The following is a 22,490-nucleotide window of genomic DNA, read 5'->3' on the forward strand; positions in this document are numbered from 1 at the left end:
ACCTTCCTTTTACGAGTTTCCTCAGGAGTTGTAATAACTACTCAGAGAAGCCTGTAAGATGTAAGCCTCAGTGGGCTCTCCCCAGGCAAACTCCCTCTGTTAGCCTCTCTGCTGTTCAACGCTCAGCTGGTTCACAGCTGACTGGCTTTTTAGAGCAGTCACGCCCACTCAAGGCTCATCTGGAACAAAGCACTCCCAATTCACACTTTTCAAACAATCAATCAAGCACACGGTCAAACTGTCCCCACAACAGACACTCAGATACTCACCAACACAGCCCCCCTAATGCTGCACTTAGCGTACCTCCTCTCAGACAGATCCCAGGCAAACTCCCTCTATGAATAATGCCAGTATGTGAATCCACCCCTTCAAAACTGCATGCAGTTCTTGTCGCCCCATCTCAGAATTAATATGTCAGAATTAGAAAACGGTTCAGAGATGGGCAACAAAAATGATTAAGGGTTTGGAACAGCTTCCATATGAGGAGAGATTAATAAGACTGTGACAGTTTGGCTTGGAAAGGCAAAAAAAAGTCATGGGAAATATTACAGCTGGATGTACCTTTTTCATACCCTTTCTTTCCCCTCTGCTTCTAATATACGCTTTTGAAGTGGGGTCACCAGAACTAAAGACCCAAATCTAAACAAATCTAAACAGAGCTAAATTATGGCAATCTAGTCATACCCTGACACCAGGGAATCTCATTGTCTTGGGTGTAGTAGCTGATTTCAGAGTTTAAATGAACAGGGCAATTCATACTTCTTGGAACTCTGATCTGAAAACTCAGGCATGCACTCAGTTCTCATTTTCAATCTTTCTCTTGCATCCAAGAGGGCTAGAAACAGATTTTTTTAAAATGAAAGCTGAGCATCTGATGTCATCACGCAACTTCATGAACCTAGGAATGGGCCTATAGTACCTAGATTAAAGTGCAGGTAAGGATGTACCAGATGTGTCTGTAATGGCATTATATCATTTTCCCTATTCTCTGTCCCTTTCTGATATAGCCTAGTGGGTTTGCTTTTATGATTTCCACTGCACAGTGAGCAGATGTTGGTATCAAGTGGCCCAGGGTCCTGCCTTCATCTTTGTCTGATTGGTCACAGTTAATGTGAAACCCATCTAAGCTGCAGGGTGCATTACATTGCATTTTTGTCTACATTGAATTTCATCTGCCATCATGTTGTCCACTCACTGAGTTTTGTTAGGTCCTTCCTCACAATCCCAATCTAGTCTAGGTAAGTGTGATTAAGGACATCAGAATCTTGCCCTTAATCAGGAGAAGCATAGGAAGAACATCACATTTGCTACCACAGATGTCTTTAAGTGCATTTATTGTTTATTGGTTTTACTTTACTTTTCTTTCATTCCTCATGAAGCCCCAGCACACCTGTCAAATAGAAGCATTAAGGCCAGGTCTACATTGCACACTTACATGGGTGTAACTATGCTGTTCAGGGGTGTGTAAAAACCTTAACTGCTCAACAGACAGTGCTATGCCAGCGGAAGAGATTCTCCTGCAGACGCAGCTACCTCCTCTCATGGAGGTGGAGTTATTAAGCCAACAGGAGAGCTCTCTGCCATCATCTTAGAGCATCTTCACCAAAAGCACTACAGTTCTGTCAATGCAAGGTTGGAGTGTAGACCCACCTTTAGAAGGATGTGAAAGCTGGGACAGTCATAGTGGGTATGTTTACATTGCAATTAAACACCCATGACTACTCTGTGTCAGCTGACTTGGTGTCACGGGGCTGACTCTTCCACCTTGCATTGTACCAGAGCCTAGGCTCCAGCCAAGTAAGCTGCCATGGGCCAGCTGTGGATGTTTACTTGCTATGTAGACATAACCGGTATTGCCAACCCCAACGATTCCAAAATCAGAAGTCAGGACCCAAAAGTTCATGAAGCCAATTAAAAGAAATAGTACATTTGTACTTTACTCTTTTCTGTCTAGTTTGTGAACCTTTAAGGGGCACAAATCTAAGCTTTTCTCCATGACCATGGGCTAGAAACTTACACTGAAAAAAAAACTTAAGCTGAGATTCTCACATATTGAAGAAGTACTTGTGGCACCTTAGAGACTAACAAATTTATTTGAGCATAAGCTTTCATGAGAGCTTATGCTCAAATAAATGTGTTAGTCTCTAAGGTGCCACAAGTACTCCTTTTCTTTTTGTGAATACAGACTAACACAGCTGCTACTCTGAAACTTCACATGTTCAATTGGCTCTTGGAGCTGGGCAATAAGAAAAATGCCAAATATCATGATAATATTGTGAGAGTTGACAAACAAAGGCAGCAGTTATTTGAATGTGCTTCAGCTCAACACTGAGGAATGAATGAGAGCTGGGAGGATGCCACTGACATAGCAATATACTTCTAAGGCTATGTCTACACAACAGAGCTTACAGCAACACATCTGTATCAATGCAGCTGCTCAAAGCGGAACCCAACCCCGACTAAATCATCCCAGCCAGGGTTTTGTCAAGCCAGGCCTTAAAAACCTCTAAGGAAGGAGATTCCACCACCTCCCTAGGTAACCCATTCCAGGGCTTCACCATCCTTCTTGTGAAATAGTTTTTCGTAATTCCCAAATTAGACTTTCCCCACTGCAACTTGAGACCATTACTCCTTGTTCTGTCATCTGCTACCACTGAAAACAGTCTAGAGCCATCCTCTTTGGAGCCCCCCTTCAGGTAGTTGAAGGCTGCTATCAAATCCCCCCTCATTCTTCTCTTCTGCAGACTAAATAAGCCCAGAACCTTCAGCCTCTCCTCATGAGTCATGTGCCGCAGCCCCCTAATAATTTCCATTGCCCTCCGCTGGACTCTCTCCAATTTGTCCACATCCTTTCTGCAGTGGGGGCCCAAAACTGGATGCAGTACTCCAGATGTGGCCTCACCAGTGCTGAATAGAGGGGAATAATCACTTCCCTCGATCTGCTGGCAATGCTCCTACTAATGCAACCTCAGTTTCCCCTTCTGTAAAATGGAGTAACTGTGCTGACCCCCTTTATAAAATGCTTTGAGATCTACTGACAAAAAGTGCTATTTAAGAATAAGTATGAATATCTTTGAGAGGATCAGAAGCTGTCTGGGCCCATATCAGTAACTTGACAAGTAAACAGAACACAAGAGCCTTACAGAAATGCTCATAATGTCTCTTGTTTGCTCCTTGAAAAGGGAAGAATAGGAAAGCAAACAGTTTTATACTGGATGAGGAGAGAATATGGCAGTATCCCAGGAACCTTTGCAACCAGGCGGGCTGCAAATTGGAATCGACTTTTTCCTCCTTCAGCCAGCCCTTCCATTAATTCCTCATGGGAGAAAGGAAACCTGTGTTAGAAACATGATTCCAACTGACAATAACACCTAGCCCTGGGCCAGGATGGTACCTTTCTAGCCGTGTATATAACTGTCACTGGAAACAGGTGGAATAGCTTTTTCTGCTCAGGTGATCCTCAGTGGTCTTCAAACCTTTGGCTCTGTGACAACGGAGTGGTTCAATTCCACCTCCTGAGTGCAGTTGCAGTACAAAGAGCTCATGCTGCATGACTGAGAATGCTGTCCTCCCTTTTGAGAATCTATCTAGAAAGAGGAGTTTTGCAAGATGACCTTCACCCCTCTGTAAAGGAATACGCATGTGGAGGACACCATAGCAATAACTGGCGAGTTGAATAGAACACAGGCTTTAAGGAATACCCGCACCCGGTCCTTTTGTTTTTGCTGTTGCCGGGAGAAGAGTGAAGAAGCCATTTTATCTCCATTCTAATTAGTTTAGTATCTCTGTTCTTCTCTGGCCAAACAGTTCAAGTAAATCTTCAGTGCCCAGTCCGAACAGCAATTCCCAGCTTTGGGGAGTACAAACCTGCACTGATTTCTGACTCCAGCTCTGTGTAAGACAGCTGGAGATTTGATAAAGAGAATATATGACTCTTGTTCAATATTCTGGGATTCCTTGTCTCCTTCTTAATACAAATTAGAGCAAAATAGTTCCTCAGTCAGTCAGTATTTTGTTTTTCTGGCTGTTTTTTTTTCTGGCCAAGATGGGAAATGTTGTGTGTGGGAATTAGTTGCCAAATCATGCTGGCAGCGCCTGGGCTTTTCAGATCTGCAATACTACACTCTGATAATCAGCTGTCATCTCTCAGTTTAGCTACTGTATGCATCACCCTTATAGAGGATAAGGAGAGAGAATGGCAGCTGTTCAATATCCCAGGGTGCTCTGTCACCATGCTGGAGGCAAATTAGAGCCTACTCTTTCGGAGAGCCATTCCTCTTATACTCCTCACAGGGGGAAGGAAACCGGTATTCAGGGGATCATGCCAAATGGAAACTACGCACGCAACACAGAAGCAAGACAGTTCCTTCTATGTGGGTCACATAGTGATAAGCTACAAGATCTGATCTCTATTGGATTTTATAATGTGTGGTGAGTGGCGCATTTTGCCGCCTAAATGAGCTTCAGATCTATGTGGTTCCTGTTTCAAGGTCATAGCTGTCTAGTGACACAGTGGTTCAGTTCCATCACTTGGGTATTCTCCATGTGCCAGGCAGGCCTTCTGTCTCAGCGTGTGTTCCATCCTCTATTTAGAGAGCTTTCCTCTCTGAGAAAGTCGCTCCTGAATTAGCTGCCTCCCACTGCAAGGGAAGATTTCCCTGTCCAGTGTTTTTGGAAAGAAGCTGATGACTGTGCCATCAATGAAGGAGATATGCCCCTCGTAGTTGTAGATTAGACACAAAGCAACACTTCAGGATTTCATGTGTCAGCATTAGGTAAGAAGTCCTTCTGACATAAAATCATAGCTGGAAAGTGTTGTGTCCCGTGCAAGCAAAGACACAGACAGGGAGTGTTCTGACCTGCCTGCCCTTTGCTCGGGCTCTTTCATTTCAAGACACGGAAAGCCTTTTCTTAGCTTGAGATTGGTGTTAGGTTTGTTACAGGAAATCCTGTCTTAAAATTCTGAGCTTTTCTAATGCACTTCTCAGTGTGTGAGTGGCCCCATCTGTCCAAACCACTGAGGATGGGAAACTGCGTGAAGTCATTGCTAAAAGTCCTGGGGCTTCAGCTCCAACAGTAGTTAATCTTTACTTTAGTCCCAGATATTGCTGATTTGATACCCAGTGTTGGTTAAGAAGGTGGCTGATACAGCTTTCAGACAAGGGAAGAGCTGGTAATTTTGCTCAGATGGTGGAATAGATCTTTCTTTGACACCTGCCTGTGAAATAGGATTATTCTATAACCAAGGAAAGACACTGTATCTCTCTGTGTATCTGTTCCCTCTCTCTGTAAAATAGGTAATGTTGCTTGTCATTTTATATTTTGTACTCAAATCCCTTATGAGGTTAAATTCAGCAATACATGGGAAGGGGTCAGATGCTCCTGTGATGGGTACCTCTGAATGTCTCCATAAATAAAAAGAACACAAAGCCTTTATGAAGGGTTCCCCATTAGAAGTGGGCTTTTCCTCTTCTCCCTCTTGCCTCCCCAACGATAGCTTATTCAGCAAAAAATGAAGTTTCAGTGAACCCTAAACTATTTGCAAATATGACATGAGTTTGCCCAATCATTTCAGCCCCCAAAAAGTTGGGGGATTCACAAGTGGATTTAGGTGTCATTCACAAAACAGCAGCAGGAGCTGGAGAAGAGGTGTGTGTGTGTGGGGGGGGGAATTTGTTCCAATACGTGCTGGTAGCTCCTGGCTCTCATAAATCTACAACATCCCCCTCTGAAAAGCTACATAGCCATTTGACACTTGCCACTCTGTATTATGCAGTTTAAAACTGATAAGGAGAGAGCATGACAGGTGTTCAGTATCCCAAGATCCTTTGCCACCATGACTAATGCAAATCAGAGCCCAATCTTTCCTGAAACAGCCAACCCTACCTTTTACTTCTTTTATTCTCCCATTTGACACCTGCTTTGGAATGAGAATACCAACTAGCAATTATACACACAGCAAAGGGACTGAACAATTCCGTCTACCGGAATTGTGTTGCTTCCGGTTAAAACAGTTTGACTGTATTGTATATTGCTTGACGGGCGTTGAACTTTTTTGTCCCTGTGATCCTCAGTGGTCTGGATGTAGGTTTCAAACTGATAACTGTCTAGCCACGGAGTGGATTAATTCCACCTCCTGGGTGTTCCTGTGATGATGACAGGTTGTTCTTAGATTGCTCTTTATCCATTAATAGGATTTTTTTTAATTAATAAAGCAGAACTCGAAAATCTTGTTCTCCCCAGTGGGAAGGGAATCTCGATGTGTCCTTAATCTATGGAACAAAGCTGATTCTTGGGCCACAAACACACCACAGCTGTTTGTGGAGTAGTCAGCAAATGACAGCATAGCATTGTGTATTTCATGCAGAGAGCATGTAAAAATTCTTCCAAGTGAACACATAGACAGAGAAAGTCCTGTCCTGCCTACCACTGGACCATGATCTTTTATGTTGAGGCTGAGGAAACCTTCTTTCAGATTGAGCCTGGAGTTGAGCTAAAATTGGGAGCTTTTCTAACCCACGGCTTAGCATGTCTGTGTCCCAGTTGGGGCCAGTCCATAGAGGAGGAGACTCTTTGAGGAAAGCGTTGAAGAGTTTGGAATGTTAGCTCAAGCTGCAGTTGCATGATGTCCTCGCTGAGGAGGGCATAAGTTTGATATTAGGTGTTTGGTATGGAGTATTACATTATATGGAATAAAAGGCCTGAAAAGTTAACAGAACCATCAATATAGTTGAGAGTTTTTTATACAGAGACCTCAGCCTGCTTAGTACCCTGGCATATATGTCATTAAAAATCAAGTTTTTAGAAGGAATGTCCTCTCCCAAACCCTACATTTCTTACAGGGTTATAGCTGTCTTCTTGCAAGGGGGACGGGGGTGTGTGGAGAAAAAAGGTTAGAGGAGATGGCTGAAGCAGTTGTTGTTAAAGTCTGGTCCCTTTTCCAAAAAGACAAAACAAACCCACACAAGAGAGAAAAAACAAAGAACAGCAAAGATAGAAACTGTGGGTTCTGCCTCCGGTGTTGACTTTCACTTCCAGCCTCATTGCTGGAGAAACACAGGCACGGCTCATTATCTCTTTAGCCACTTCGAGACCTGGCAAGCTCACACTGAGGGCTGTATGTGTGTGCAGTGATGTCATCTCCCTCCCTCTCTTTGGCCCAGTCTGGTCAGGACAAGTCTCAGGATTAGCACAAAGAAAGTACAATGGTGTCACCTGGATCCAAGGAAACAGCAAGAGTGGCAGCCATGATAGTAAAGCTTCTGGCAGTGGGTGTTGACAGATAGCTTCTTCCTCCATCCATTCATATTTCCCCCCACCACCAAGTCTTTCTTTCTTTAAGAAACCCTCAAAGGGATGATGGATGGACTAGCCCATCCCCTCATTATTTTGTTCACCAGTTAGGCCTAATTTCTGCAAATTTTGGTCCATTTTTTTAGTTCCACATTTTCTTGTTTCCCAGCCATAACCTTAACACAGTCCTTGAGTTATATAGGAGGCCTTTTTTGTTTGGACTAATTCAATCTGTCTGTCTCCCTTTTTCACCTTTTCCCATCAACATTTATTGTTAAAGGTTATTGTGACACTGTATAAACTTTCAGTTGCTTTCCACAGTCGATCTGACAATTTGCATAACCTGTAGGTCCAATTCTCAATAAGTGTGATGGCAGCCATTAAGAAGATCTTTCTCTGCAAAGCTTACAGCTGAGGGAAGAACTGATGCTTTTCCCAAGGTAGTGGAATGGGATCTCTTTGCTTGACATCTGGCAGCGGAACAAGTTGCGTCTGTAACCAAGGCAAGACTTTAATCTGTTGGAGTCTGTGTTCCCTTCTCTCTAAAAGGGATATTCTAATATTTTATCAGTACATATGGGTCATATGATGATAAATCCCATAATAATTGTAAAGAAGTCACATGCTACAATGAAGGGCACCTATTTGTAATTCAATAAACAACACAACACAAAGCCTTTAATAAGGGCTCACAAAACATTTTTTTCCTGCTAATTGCGGAGTAATGAATGAAGAAGAAATTTTATCTCATTCATCACTGGTTTAGTATCAGGCTTTTCTGACCCATTTCGGCAGTGATGTGCATGAGAATTAGTTCCCAAAGCATGCTGGCTGCTCCCAGACATTATTAACCTGTAATGTTGCCACACTGTAAAATCTGCGCTCATCTCTGACTCTAGCCAGCATGTGTTTCACTCAGTTTAATATAGGAATAGGAGAGAGCATGGACGTTGTGCAGTATCCCCAGATCCTTTGTCACCTGGTTTCAGAGAAACAAGTGTCTACTCGCTCCACAGTTAGACAACCCTTCTACTTTTTCCTCAGAGGAGAAAGGAAACCTGTTTTCAAGGGATGAGTCCAACTGTGAAAGACACAATCAGCGCTGGTGCAGGATAGTTTCTTTCCATAAGCCTTGCCTCACCCTCACTATAATGAGAGATTGTTATCAGTGCTTTTTATAGATCAGCGTGGATTGTGCTTCTTTGCCTTGGGACTCTGAGTGGTCTGGGGTGCTGGCTTCAAACTTGTAGCTGTCTAGCAACAGAGTGGTTCAATTCTGAGTGGCTCAACAGAGTGGTTCAACTGGGAGGAGGGAGAGTTCAGTGGTTTGAGTATTGGCCTGCTAAACTCAGGGTTCCGAGTTCAATCCTGGAGGGGGCCATTTAGGGATCTGGGGCAAAAATCGGGGATTGGTCCTACTTTGAGCAGGGGGTTGGACTAGATGACCTCCTGAGATCCCTTCCCACCCTGATATTCTGTCTCCTAGGTGTATGCCAGGGTCTGCCTGCAGTTCCTCCTCTCTATTCTAAACTCTTTTTCTAGCAAGTGTAACATTTCACAATCAGCTGCCCCCTATTGGGATGGGAAGCAAATCAATCCTGTGTGTGAGCATGTATAAAAAGATTATTATTGTGTATCCGAAGAGAAAATTTGTAGAGCAGGCAGTAAAGTACAATGTCGAATTTCATGCATCCTTGAGGGATAGTTAACAACACATTCAGTGCCCAGGCAGACTGAAGGTGAGTTGTCCTGCCTGCCATTGGTCCAGACTATTTGACTCTGAGGTGGAGGGATCCTTCTCTTGGCTTGACACTGGCACACAAGAAATCTTTTCAGGAGTGACCTTAGGAAATCCTTATTAGAAACTGTATGGGTTTTCTTCCTAGATGACTGTTAGCATGGGAAAGCAGCCTTGTGGCTTCAGGAGAAGAACAGGACTCAGGAGTAGAGTTAGGCAGGTAATTGGGATTTTTTTGGTTCCCTGGCAGTTCTGAAGAACAGTTTGGCTTGGGTTTGGTGGTGGTGCTTCTTATCTTGTAAGCGTTAGTCCAGAGGCTGGGGCACTCAGCTGGAAGTTGGGAAGGCCCAGGTTGAATATACCCTTCTACCTGCTGTGGAGGAAACCACTGAACTTGGGTCTTTTCTATGTTGCAGATGCAGGAGAGGACCCTAATCACTGGGCTATGTGATAGCTTGATTTGCATATTGCGGGATGGAACATCAGTTTTCAGACCAGATCAACTCACAATGCATATTTTTTGCTAGAGAATGGAGAATCCATTTTATACCTTTCTAATTAGTTTAGTAGCTGTGTTTTTTTTTCTTTTCATTTCTGGCCAACTGGGGAATTGTTCTCTCTGAAAAATAGCTATCGGTTCTTGGCCCTGTTAAATCTGCAGTGTTCCACTCTTTTGAAAATGCAAAACTGTCCTGATCTCTGACTCCAGCTCCTGAGCCAGACAGTTTGGTATTTGATAAGAAAAGAGAATGAGAGGTTTTCAATATCTTCATTATGATCATGCCTGGTGCAAATTATACCCTTCCCTTTCCTCAGTCAGCTAACCCTTCCACTCTGCTCTTTGTTCTCCCACAGAAACTTGCTTTGGAGAGATGATACCAACTGGCAATTATACACACAGCAAAGTGGCAGAGCACTTCCTTCCCACCTGGGTCACATAGCCCTCAGTGCACAGAGTGTGCATTGCTGTGTATTAGATAGGTAGAAAACTAGACCCTACACAAACCTATGTGTTCCTAAGTGATTTGGGGGTATAGGCTTTAAACCTGTAGCTGTCTAATACCAGAGTGGTTCAATTCCACCTCTTGGAGGCAGTTGTGGTGATGGCCCATCTTTCTTTGAGCTTGTGCCCCCCACTCATTAGGAAGAATTTTCATTATTAAGAGGAGAGCTCTGAAATCTCCTGTAACCAGGTGGGAAGGGAGTCATGTTGTGTCCTTCATCGATGGGAAGAAACTGATGCTTGGAGCATTGAACAGGACACTGCAGCCTGTAGATTAGTCAGCAAACAAGAGTGTAGCATCTTGCATGACACAGAGATAAGGAAAACGTTCTTCTACATGAACTGAGAGCATAGACAGAGCGTGTCCTGTCCTGTTGGCCATTGTCTTCTATTTGAAGGCAGAGGAAATCTTGTCCCAGCTTGACTTTGATTTGCCAGGATCCTTCTGAGGGGGCCAGGTGGAAATCCCAGACTAGAAACGTGAGCTGCTCAGTGTGTGTTCGGTGTTCCCTTCTGTGCCCGATCTGCAAGGCCCTGAGTTTGTTTGCCGTCACCTTTGCAAATCAGGGCTGGCTTTCCCTTCATTTTGCTCTGCATCCTTGGAACTTGGGAGATTTTGAGGGATTTTTTTGTGGGGGAAACCAGCACCCTTCCCAGGATACAGAAGCTTTGATTAGACAATTTCAATGGTCCCGCCTGGCCTTAAAATCTATAAAACTAGGAATTCTTCTGCCAGAAAGATAGTCAGTGACAACAGCAGCAAGGTTAAAGCCCCTGTTTTTTGCTGTCAAGTGTGGTAACTCTGATTCAAGCACTAGTCCTCAGAAGACTGTGTGTATTTGATGTCCGTCTTTGCAAAACCAGCCTCTAGAGTTCAAGCTGTCACAGCTTCTAAGCTCAGCTCTGACTAGCAAAGGTTCAGCGCTCAGATGACAATTGTCATGCTCTTTCCTTATAAAGCTTCCAGCCAAGAGGAGAGCTGTTGTCTGTGCTAAAGGATAGGACATCTTAGTGTGACACCTGCCTTTGGCACAGGTTTCTTCTGTAAGCTAGATAAGGCATTTCATCTCTTCCTGGGAATTTCTGAGTGGCCAAGCTGTCATGCTTTGTGGCTGTTAATTCTCTCCTCCTTTTTGAGACGCTTTCTCTGTTAAGAGGAATGTGCAAAATCACCTGCACCCCAGCCTGAAGGGAAACACATAGGATGGATGCAATATCAATAACTGGAGAGTTCAATAGAACACAGAGCCTTTAAGAAGTGGTCACAGTGGACCCCTCTGGCTTGTTGCAGAGGGCTGGAGAAGCCATTAATCAGGAAAGGGCTCTTAGTGTGGAAATGTGCTTCCAAACATTCTGGCAATGCCTGGCCCCTTTAAATCTGCAACATCCCACTTCAAAAAACTGCACTGATGTCTTCCCCAAGCGATTATCAAGCCCTGTAATTCTGGATAAGATACAGTGTGGCAGCTGATCAGTCTCCCAGATCCTTTGTATCTCTACTGATTCAAATGAGAGCTTATTTACCCTTATTCAGCCAGCCATCCTGTTAAGTCCTCATAGGAGAAATAAACCTCTTTTAGATGAAACCAACTGGCCACATTACACTCAGAAACAGAGGCAGTTCCTGCCCACCTCTGTTATATAACCCTCACTGTCAAACTTCATCTATAGGTGCTTTATATATTTAGGTGTTGGCTTTTTGACTTTGCCCAGGTGATCCTCAGTGGTCTGGGGTGCAGGCTTCAAACCTGTAGCTGTCTAGCAACAGAGTGGTTCAATTCCACCTCATGGGCGGGTGTGTAGTAGGTTATTATTCTGTTGTCTGGCACAGAAATCTATTGAGACCCCTGAATGGGGGAACAAATGAAAAAAGCAGAGAAAACTCCAATTTGCCTCTAAGAATATATCTACACTGCAATTAAATAGCCACAACTGGCTCAGGGGCTGTTGAATTGCAGGTTTAGATAATCAGGCTGCTGCCTGAGCTTAGGATCCTACAGTCCAGGCTCAATGTCTACACAGCAGTTAAACAGCTCCTTAGCCTGAGCCCAAGTCAGCTGGCCAAGGGCCAGCTACAGGTTTTCAATTGCAGTGTAGCTATACCCTAAGGCAGGGGTTCTCAAACAGGGGGTCATGAGATTATTACATGGAAGGTCACGAGCTGTCAGCCTCCATCCCAAACCCCAATTTGTAACCAGCATTTATAATGGTGTTAAATATTTAAAATGTTTTAATTTATAAGGGGGGGCGTCACACTCAGAGGCTTGCCATATGAAAAGGGTCACCAGTACAACAGTTTGAGAATCACTGCCCTAAGGGGATGTTATGTTACCACAGACAAAGTCATTAGGCTATTAAGCAGAGTCAAAAGTGATTTTTCAGTTGCTTACAAGTTTATTGTTATTCTGCCTTTTTTATTTTCAATCTTAGAAAAGAGCGCATTGGTTTCCTTGCATGCCAAATTTAAAATGTCCGTCATTTCTGAATGATCAGCAAGTTGTGGGGAAAAAATTGTTTGAAAATGAGATTTTTTTCTGCCAAAACATATATATAAAACTAACAACTGGACAAAGAAATTTTGTTCAGACTTTCCAGAAATATTCACCTCTGAGTAAATGTCAAACAGAGAACATTTCAGTCCCCAAAAGGAATATTACAGAAAGTTGTGTATTTGAGACAAATGGAAACTGTTTTGCAAATATTTCTCTATTGGCAACAACCAACATCAGCTATAATAGCATTTTGGAACCTTTGATCATATGGCAATTTTTGTTCTGAACTTTATGCCTTTAAGTATCTTTTTTTTGTTTGATTTTATTTTTTGAATGATAAGCATGTATGTAAACATTTTGTTTTATTTTTTATGTTATTAGCTCTGTAAGGAATCAATATGCAAAATAATCATAGTTTCTTTAAAATAATTAACAAACAAAATATGACAAATAATTTATGCTACACCATCTCCATATTTTGAAACAATACTCTCCCAGATAAGGGGTTGTCAATTATTTTTTGTCAAGGTCCAAATTTCTTGGTCAAAGTATAGTCAAGGTCTAGACCCGAGAAATAATTAAAAAAAATAACAATAATGATAATAATAAGTAAATAAAAAGATTTCCGGGTCCACCTATTGACTACCCCCAGTTATATATTATATGTGTGTTGTGTGTGTGTGTGTGTGTGAAATCACACTGATTGAGATCCTCAGGTGATGAAAATGAGTATTTCTCCTTCAGAATCAATAGATCTAAGCTAATTTACACTAGTTGAGAAATATTTTCTATCAAATATTTCTTTCTCTGATGGGTATTAATTATCCATGATTCTTCTACTTTCCCTATTTACTACTTTTGCAGGTGCTGCTGATTTCACCATTTTCTTTCAAAAATGGAAAAATTGATCTATCTTAAAAACTATTATTTCTTTGTTCAATATACTGTGTTTTATTTTTGGCATGCATATTTAAATCCTAATGCACACACACACACAAGAACGATGTGGGTTTTGCTGCTGACATTTTAAAACTCTGACATATAGATCAGCAATTTAACCCCTTGGTGGCTTTAGCAACAGAGCTCAGAATTCTTGCAAAAGAGGAGCACAGTTATAGAGACTGACAAGCCATTGGAGGCAAAGGGTATGCATCTAGCAGTGTGCCTCTGAATTGCAATGGGTAAGGGATATGTGAAGGGGTATTAGCTTTAGTGTCCTGGCAAAATTCCAACCCAGGACCCTGATTCAGGAAATCACCCCTATTCCAGAAGGTCACTGAAGCTTATGCTTAAAAAGCCAGGCTCTTAAGTGCTTTCTTGAACTGAGCTGCAAACATCTAATGACCTGCAGCCCTGAATCTGAAATGGATACTGGACCCTCCCCAAGCAGATCTTACTGGAAGGTCAGGACCTACAATTCCCCCAAGTCTCAAACCTTTCATTATTTCCTGTACTTCTTGCAAAGCCTTTTCTGCATACCTTGTTAATGATCACTAGGTCTCTTGTACTACCTCAGTGCAGACCCAATCCTGCTTCACTGATCTCCCATTGACTACAGTGGTTTATTATCTCACCCTTAGTGGGGTAGCAGTTTTCTACAATGGACTCAATTCTTTTGGCTCTTTCAGCAGGTAAGATAGGATAATTTCAACATTCTGTTGGACTCATCCTGCATCTGTGGAGTACAATTAATCCCATTGCAGCCAGAAAATGGACTCAGTGATCTAACAGACCTTTCCCAACTCCAAATTCTATAGTTTAAAAGGCAGTTAATCTGGACTGTACACAGACCACTAAATCCACCATAATGTATGGAATAGCTGATGGATTACATAAAGGCTTGGAGATACAGGGTTACCTGGAAGGAACCCAGAAGTTCCATAGAGAAATTTAAACAAGAACAAATACACAGGCCGGATTCTATCCTCTGCTGAGATCTGTTAAAGGCAGGGGGGAAAGTGCCTTAAAGGACTTACTGGTGCGCCGGTGTCCTGAGCAGGGTAGCAGCGGCAGGGCTCCGGCCGTGATTTAAAGGGCCCGGGGCTTCCCACAGTGGCAGGTGCACTGGGCCCTTTAAATCCCCACCTGAGTCCGACTGCCAGAGCTCCGGTGGTGATTTAAAGGGCCAGGGCTTCCCTGCAGCAGCTGGAGCTCCGGCCCTTTAAATCACCACTGGGGAAGCCGGTCTGGTCTGGCACGACTTACTTTCACCTCTGGTTAAAGGGCACGTTATGCCTCCCTGATTCTCATGCTGCACCGGCACTGGTCCCATAGCATAAATTACAGCAGTTTATGGGCAACTCTAATTTACACCAATGAGCCAAAGTCCCTATGGACCATGCACCAGTTGTGAATGGGTGTAGTTCAGATTCGAGCATTCCCTCAACCAACTATGCTAAGATAGGAAAAACAGTTGAGGCAGGAGTTGATTTAAGTGCTTTATGTCAGCTGAGAGCTTCACCAACATAGACAATTCTCAACTGGCCAGTTAGAGCCAGGTTTTGCCATTTCATACCATCTGAGCAGTGAAAATGGCCAGAGCAAAGAGAGAGAACTCTGTCCTATAAACCTGTGGGTATGATTTGCCATTGTTATATTCATGTTTTACACTATTAGAGCCAGTGCAGTAATGCTAGTATAAAAGAAAAGGAGTACTTGTGGCACCTTAGAGACTAACAAATTTATCTGAGCATAAGCTTTCGTGAGCTACAGCTCACTTCATCGGATGCAGACTAACACCGCTGCTACTCTGAAACCTGCTAGTATAAAACTAGTGCAAGAGAGTGAAGGATGAAGCCCTCTGTCTCTATTATATTTTAATTGGAAGGAAATCTATCTCTGACTTAATTTCCTTTCTTGTCTCAGCCACACTGTAATAGATCAAGGGACATGCAAATTAAGAGAGAATATTTTGGATATGGCTGATTTTAAAGTTGAAAATGAATAATATCTCATGCCTCTGATTTAGTGTCAGTACCATTTTTCTTGCAAAACTGTGGAAACAACTAATGTGACAAACAGGGTTTTTTTTTCTTTGTTAAGATGGAGAAATGGAATTATGCATCACAAATATTAAAAAGGAGATATCAACTGCCTTGTGTTAGTCAACCTGAAATTAGCCCTTTCATTAAAATACAGTAGCATTTATTTTGTGATAAAGTAACAAAGACCCAATTACTCAGAAGCATCAAGATACTCTATGTGGGCTTTTCTTTTGTAGCAGGGAACTATTGGCTAAGAAATTCAATCTCCTGGTTATCAGATTATTGGCCAATGCAATTTAATATAGACACTTTTGTTTTGACTTACAGCAATAGAAAACCATTTGTCAAGTGGTTAACCTTGGTTTGCTTTTGGAAATCTCTATTTGGGAACAGGTGAATGGATGATTTTATTTTATTGTAACTGCTCAGGAAAGTGAAGGCTGGATGAGACAGACTAGAAACTTCAATACGAGAGGGACAATTAGGTAAGTCTGTCCACTGCATCTTGAGTTAATTTACTCCAGACTTATCCTGCAACACTCCAGTTGTTTTGTTCCAGACAGCCCCAGGAGCAAAGATCGACCTTTACTCAGCTAAGTCAGACTGGAGCATCGTTTCATTCTGTTCTTCTATTATGTATCAATAAAACAACTTTTTTGATATATTTGGCCCCATGCCTAGGGGAATCAAATAGTTTTTCTTTACTCAGCCTCTATTCTGTGCATACAATTAGTGAGCAGCTGTGAGGAGGAGGGCTCATTACTGAGGAATGATATTCCCTCTATTTTTGACAGGCAAAAAAATTCTTCTGTGCAAATTTTTGTGCACGTGGTGTTTCGCCATGTGCATGGGGGTTAGGATTTGTGTGTGTGCGCGCACACGCACACAGCTTAGAGGGAACGGTGCTGAGGAAGACATGTAGCTGTGGGGAGGAAGAATGATTTATGGTTAGGGCAGCTGGTGGGAGGTCGGAGATCGGTGTTCAGTCTGTGGCTCTCCTACAGTGTTCCTGCATGATTTTGAGCTAATCACTTAGGCTCAGATCCTCAAAGATATTTTTATTACTTATTCCCATGAGATTTAGTCACCTAAATACCTTTGATGATCTGGGCCTTAGTTTTCTGTTCCTCAGTAAAGTGTGGGATACTTTTCTGCCATGTTGGAAGGCTATATTCACAGCTAATATTCTCCATACCAGCACCTATTCCAACTACTAACTTGTTCTACAGAATCTCAGCTGGCTCTCTCTTTTAAATCTCTAGCTGTAAAAGTTGTGAAGAAAACCTCAGGGACGTCTACTGAGGTCTGGACTACACTACAGACCTATATTGGTATAACTATGTTGCTCAGAAGTGTGAAAAATCCACACCCCTGAGTGATATAGTTATTCCAACTTTACCCCCCATGTAGACCATGTTATGTGGACAGGAGGCCTTCTCCCGTTGGCATAACTACCTCCTCTTGGGGATTAACTACGCCAAAGGGAGAAGCTCTCCTGTTGGCATAGAAGCATCCTCTCTTAAGCGCTATGGCGGTGCAGCTGCACCAGTGCACTATAGACCTGCCCTGAGCATAATAGATGCAGAGACATTATGTGATTCTGCAGAGAGCCTGGACTAATAGCTCTGAGAGGTATAAGCTGTCCTATTAATCTCAATGAGGGGTTCACTCAGCTGCCCAGCGATGATCATTTAAATGTCACTGCTGTCAACTATGTAATCCATCATGTAAGAAGGGAGAGGGAGGGTCAGACAGCTGCACTATTTACTCCAAGTGAATCTGATTTTGGTGCCACAAGTGGGTTGCGTTTGGACAGTAACACCACTAATATTCCCCCAACCAAGAAGCCAAGTGCTTGGGAATCTTGGAGCCCCCTCCCCCCCAAAAAAGGGAGCCAAACAGCTTCTCAATCCTATTTTGAATATCTACACAGCCTACCAAGAACAGCATCTCATTTGGGGACTCAGATGGGTGAAACTTATTTTGTGAGCAGAGCCTAGAAGTGCGCCACCATGTTTTCCCCCCACTCTACCCCCTGGAAACATTAATGGTTTGGGAGATGCTCAGTTGCTACATTGGTGGGGGTCAATATATGGCAGTCAGAAGGATTGTGTCACAGGGGAGCTGGCCCCTGTGAATGAATTGGGTCCAATGCTACAGTGCCAGACCAGGTGCTCCCAGTTTGTCTGATTAAGAGCGTGGGGCAGCATCCCCTTGGGCTATAAAGGATCAGGCACCTGGGTCCCAAGGAAAGAGAGGCTTGTTGAGATAGAGGCCTGGTGAATCAGAGCTACCTGAGCAAGACCTGCCAGAGTTGGAATGTCAGAGTCCAGGTGAAAGTTGAAGGCCAGGGGGGCAGCGAGAGGGGGTTGCTGGCTGACCTTCCCAGAGCCAGAGCGCCATAGCTAAGGGCTGGAGAGAGCGGAAGGCAGAGGAGCAGGGGAGGAGCTTTCCTGCTGACATCTCCGTACTGGAAAGCTGGATCCAGGGAAAGTGAGAGGGCTGGGTGTTCTGGGCCAAGGTGCTCGAAGCACCACATGCCTGGCAGGAGGACTCTGAGAAAAACAAGGCTTACACACAGCTGTGAGTTATTGGCTTTACTGAAGGTTAGTGACCCACCCGCAACAGGGACTCCAAGCGTTGCAGTCACGGAGGCGGGGAACCCAGCACACCAGAGCTTTGCCTGGGACGGAGTCCAACGGAGGGGCAGACAGTCAGCGTTAATAAGCACTACACAAAAACAGCTCATGAATATAGAATTAGGTACTTCCCAAAGGGGGGCTTTCAACTACCTGGCAAAGGGCCATTCAAAGCAGCTGTGTCCTTCAGTACCTATCTATGTCCTTCAGTAACCTCTCGGCTCGAGAAGGCGGAAATTCCCTAGCTAGGCTGTAACAAAGTCTTCCGCAGTCCCTTACACTCCTCCCCTCGCTTTCTCGAGCGATGTCAGGGACCATGAGGAGACAGTGCGGAGGGGAAACCACGCACAGCACTGGGAGACTAGGCCACGGCCGCAAAGGCAGCAAAAATACAAGCCAAGAAGACAGAACGAATACATAGATGTGTCTACATTGTATTGGGCGGGACCCAAAGCATACAAATCCGTATATGTAATAGTCTTATCAATTGTCTTCAGTAAGGAATAGTGCTGGATGAGGGTCAGGTCTGTGCAGACGCTGATGAAACAGGTCTCCATCATGGCACCCATGGCATATGTACGCAGTAAGCAAAACGATGTCGCATTAATAGCACTTTGGGCTAACACCAACCAGGTATTCACGGAGGAGGTGGTAGCTCTTACAGCAGTGATTCTCATAAGGAGCGCCACGACAAATGGGAGAGCGAGACCATGCGGGGATAGTCTTCCCCTTCCGGGAGTATGTATGCCCATCCTTCCCTGGTGGTGAGGACTACGGCGGCTTGCGATTCCCGCTGCGGTACCGTCCACCACACGTTAGCCAATACGTGCCACTCTGTCTCGGGGCACTGGTTTCTAGACCTACGGGAGGTAAAGGGAACAGATTATACAGGGCCTCCCCTCGCTCCCATTGCATCGGCCGCCGCAATCCAGTGGGCCTCGGAGGTTTTAGCCTTTGTGTGGGTGTCTACATGTCGCATGGCCAGAGGGGCTCGTCAGGCATAGCGCAGGAGTTGCTGTCAGAACGCCGCTCCCCACAGGGGCCGGCCTGCGAGTTCCCAACTCTTCGCCTCCCACGCAGTTATCCAGGTCCAAAGGCCCTCATATAATACCCAGCTGTCCGTATCTATCAACACCAACACGTGTTGGCCTCCTCCCCTCAGCCAGCGAATCGCTAGGGGAACATAGGGGCATCGGTCCCCCATCTCCCTCCCGTGTGTGGCCTCCGTGACACACGGAACGGAGGACCTGCCATGCCCTCAATATGGGCGTGGCAGTTTCCACTAGGCTGGCAGAGAAGAGGGCTCCACAGGCTTGGTTCGCTCCACACTCTTCTCCCCTTTTCCTCCGGCACTACGTTTGGTAGGGGGCAGCTGCATCCACCGATTATATAAGTCCGCCCTTGGCTTTCCATTGATTTCCTCGCAAGGGACACCGGCCTGCAAGAAATCTAACCACAAGGTTTTCCGGGGCATCCGCAACTCCCCTTTCTCCTGTCCCCCACCTTGCTGCCCCTTTGCAGCCCATATGGCTCTTGGCCTAGCACCCGCCAAGGAGGCCTCCAATTGCATAAGGGTGGCTGCCACGTCGCCCACGTGCCCATTCTCTGCCATGACGACTGTGAGGAGGGAAGGTTTTAACTCATCAGGGGCCAGGTGTAACACTGTGGCTTTAATTGATTTTGTCACCGGTACATCGTCCGGCCCCTTCTCCCCGCCCGTGGAGACAGCCCAGGCCATTCCCAATTGACGGAGGGTTTGCACCCCTTCCGGAACAGTCTTCCAGGGGCGCGCCTGTGCCTCCAACTCCCCCACCGAGGGGTAGGCCACCTCCACTGAAGCCGCCGTACAGCGGTATAGACAGCGGAACAATGAGGGGCTTTCGATGTATTGTCCCTGGCCTGCGGCCGCGGCGAGTTTGCCAATTGTGCACATACCTGAGAGTCTTGCGATAGGACCCCCAACTGTTGAAATTCATAAGAAAACAACAAAACCATGTTACCTGCATTGTCCCAGACCCTCACAAGCCACTGCAGGATGCTCTCTCCAGGCTCCTGGCGGAACGTCTTCACGATTTCCTGCAACTCACTCGTCTTAAACGTGTGGACAACTTCTGGTTGTAGGGCGCCTCCTTGCACCCGCAACTCCCGGACTGGGCACGCCAAAGCCACAGCAGGGGACTCTCCCCCCCCCTTGTCTGAGGATGAGGAGTCCCAAATGTTCCCATCCCAAGTCTCGGAGTCCCAGGAGGGGGCAGCGGTCACCGCACGCACTTGGGCAATGGTGATCGGCTGCCTCCTGTGCCTGAGGCGCCTTTTATTAGCTATCCAGGCAACCAACACTTCGCAGCGTCGTGTCAGCTCCTGGGCGCGCTCCGCCAGGGAGGTGACAACGTCTTGAGCCACGGCCCGGGCTTCCACCTGCGCCGTGCATTCCTGAGTCTTCCCTTCCAGTGCCCGCTGTAAGCGGAGCACCTCCTCATCCTAGGCCCAGACAGAGATCAGCAGGAGCCACTCTAGCTCCCCCATCGCCCGCCGCTCCATCCCAGAGCACTGGTTCGCTCACAGCCGGTGTAACCCCTCTACCAGCTGCACGGGCGTGACCCCCGCAGCCTGTTGAAACTCCAGCCAATCCGCCGGGGCAGCCCACCCGGCCATAACCCACACTACCGGCCCCCCGTGCTTCGTCGGGGGCCATCCTGGTATGTGCTGTAGAGACAGTGATGGCTTTCCCACTTCCCCTACCTTCGGCCAAAGCGGCATCGCTTCTCCTAGTACCCTGCTCGCTGCGCCAAATGTTCTGGGCCAAGGTTCTCAAAGCACCACAGGTCCGGCAGGAGTACTCTGAGAAAAATGAGGCTTACACACAGCTGTGAGTTATTGGCTTTATTGAAGGTTAGTTATTGGCTTTATTGAAGGTTATTGGCTTTATTGAAGTTATTGAGCCACCCGCAATGGGGACTCCAAGCGTTGCAGTCACAGAAGCGGGGAACCCAGCACACCGGAGCTTTGCCTGGGACGGAGTCCAGCGGAGGGGCAGACAGTCAGCGTTAATAAGCACTACACAAAAACAGCTCATGAATATAGAATTAGGTACTTCCCAAAGGGGTCTTTCCACTACCTGGCGAAGGGCCATGCAAAGCAACTGTGTCCTTCGGTACCTAGCTATGTCCTACAGTAATCTCTCGGCTCAAGAAGGCGGACATTCCCTAGCTAGGCCGTAACAAAGTCTTCCACAGTCCCTTACACTGGGGGAAGTGTGGGATGCTCCCCTGGTGAGAATGATCTCCCAGCAGAATGGCAGTAGGGGTTCCCCCTGGGAAGAGTGGGGTTGTACTCCAGCTGGAAGAGCTGAAGTGGCTGGCAGCAGAGGACTGTCAAGGAGCCCAGGTGCAGCAGAAGACACTGATATGGAAGGAAAGTGCCTATTGGGAAGAGTGGGAGCAGAATTGCCTTTCTGGGTCAGGCCAATAGTCCAGTGAGCCCTATATCATGTCTCCAACAGTGGCCAGTACCAGATCTTCAGAGGTAGTGTACACAACAGGACAGTTTTTTTTATTACCAATGATAGCTGTGGACTATATATGCCCCTTTCATCCTAGAAACCCATCAAAGATGAAAATGCACTTGAAAAAAAATCCATGGCTTTCATCCTTTCAGAGTAGCCCATCTTGTGGTCAGGAGGTACTAGATGTGGAAGGGATGGAGTATGGCCACTTTGTGGTCATAGATCTATGGTGAAAGGTATCAGATACTCCCACTGGTTTCAGAGAACTGCAAGATCCTGTCAGGCACCTCTCATCTTCCATACCAAGTTCAGCATGAATGGCTCCATTGCTCTGTTGCTGTTGGTTACCTTCAGCACTTGTATTCATTTGACCCTTCCAATGGGAGTGAGAAGAAAAGGAGTACGTGTGGCACCTTAGAGACTAACAAATTTATTAGAGCATAAGCTTTCGTGAGCTACAGCTCACTGCTCTAATAAATTTGTTAGTCTCTAAGGTGCCACACATACTCCTTTTCTTTTTGCGAATACAGACTAACACGGCTGCTACTCTGAAAAATGGGAGTGAGAGTGAGAAGTCAGCACTGCTACTGAAAGCAGAATCATTGTACATATGAATGGTTCACATGACAATGGCATGTTTCCTTGGGGAACCTGATGGGTAGGACAGCAGTTCCTGAGATCTCTCATCAGCTCCCGGTGGGCCTGATCCAGTAAACACACACGTGTGTAACTTTGCTCCCATTGATAAAATAGCACAAATGAGAAGTGGCCTGATTTAACTAGATCCTAGTGGGAGCAGGGTTCTGACTCTATTCCAGTTATTTGTCCTTAAACTC

The 22,490-nt window shown here is 45.3% G+C and overlaps 1 non-coding gene across 1 annotated transcript; it reads left to right on the forward strand.

The window, feature by feature from the left end:
- The first annotated feature begins 11,741 nt into the window (after window positions 1–11,741).
- On the forward strand, window positions 11,742–11,828 carry TRNASTOP-UCA. Its single transcript has one exon. It is a non-coding gene; the product is annotated as a tRNA-Sec (tRNA).
- The last annotated feature ends 10,662 nt before the right edge of the window (window positions 11,829–22,490 follow it).

This window comes from Dermochelys coriacea, chromosome 4 (assembly GCF_009764565.3).
Source record: "Dermochelys coriacea isolate rDerCor1 chromosome 4, rDerCor1.pri.v4, whole genome shotgun sequence".
NCBI lineage: Eukaryota > Metazoa > Chordata > Testudines > Dermochelyidae > Dermochelys > Dermochelys coriacea.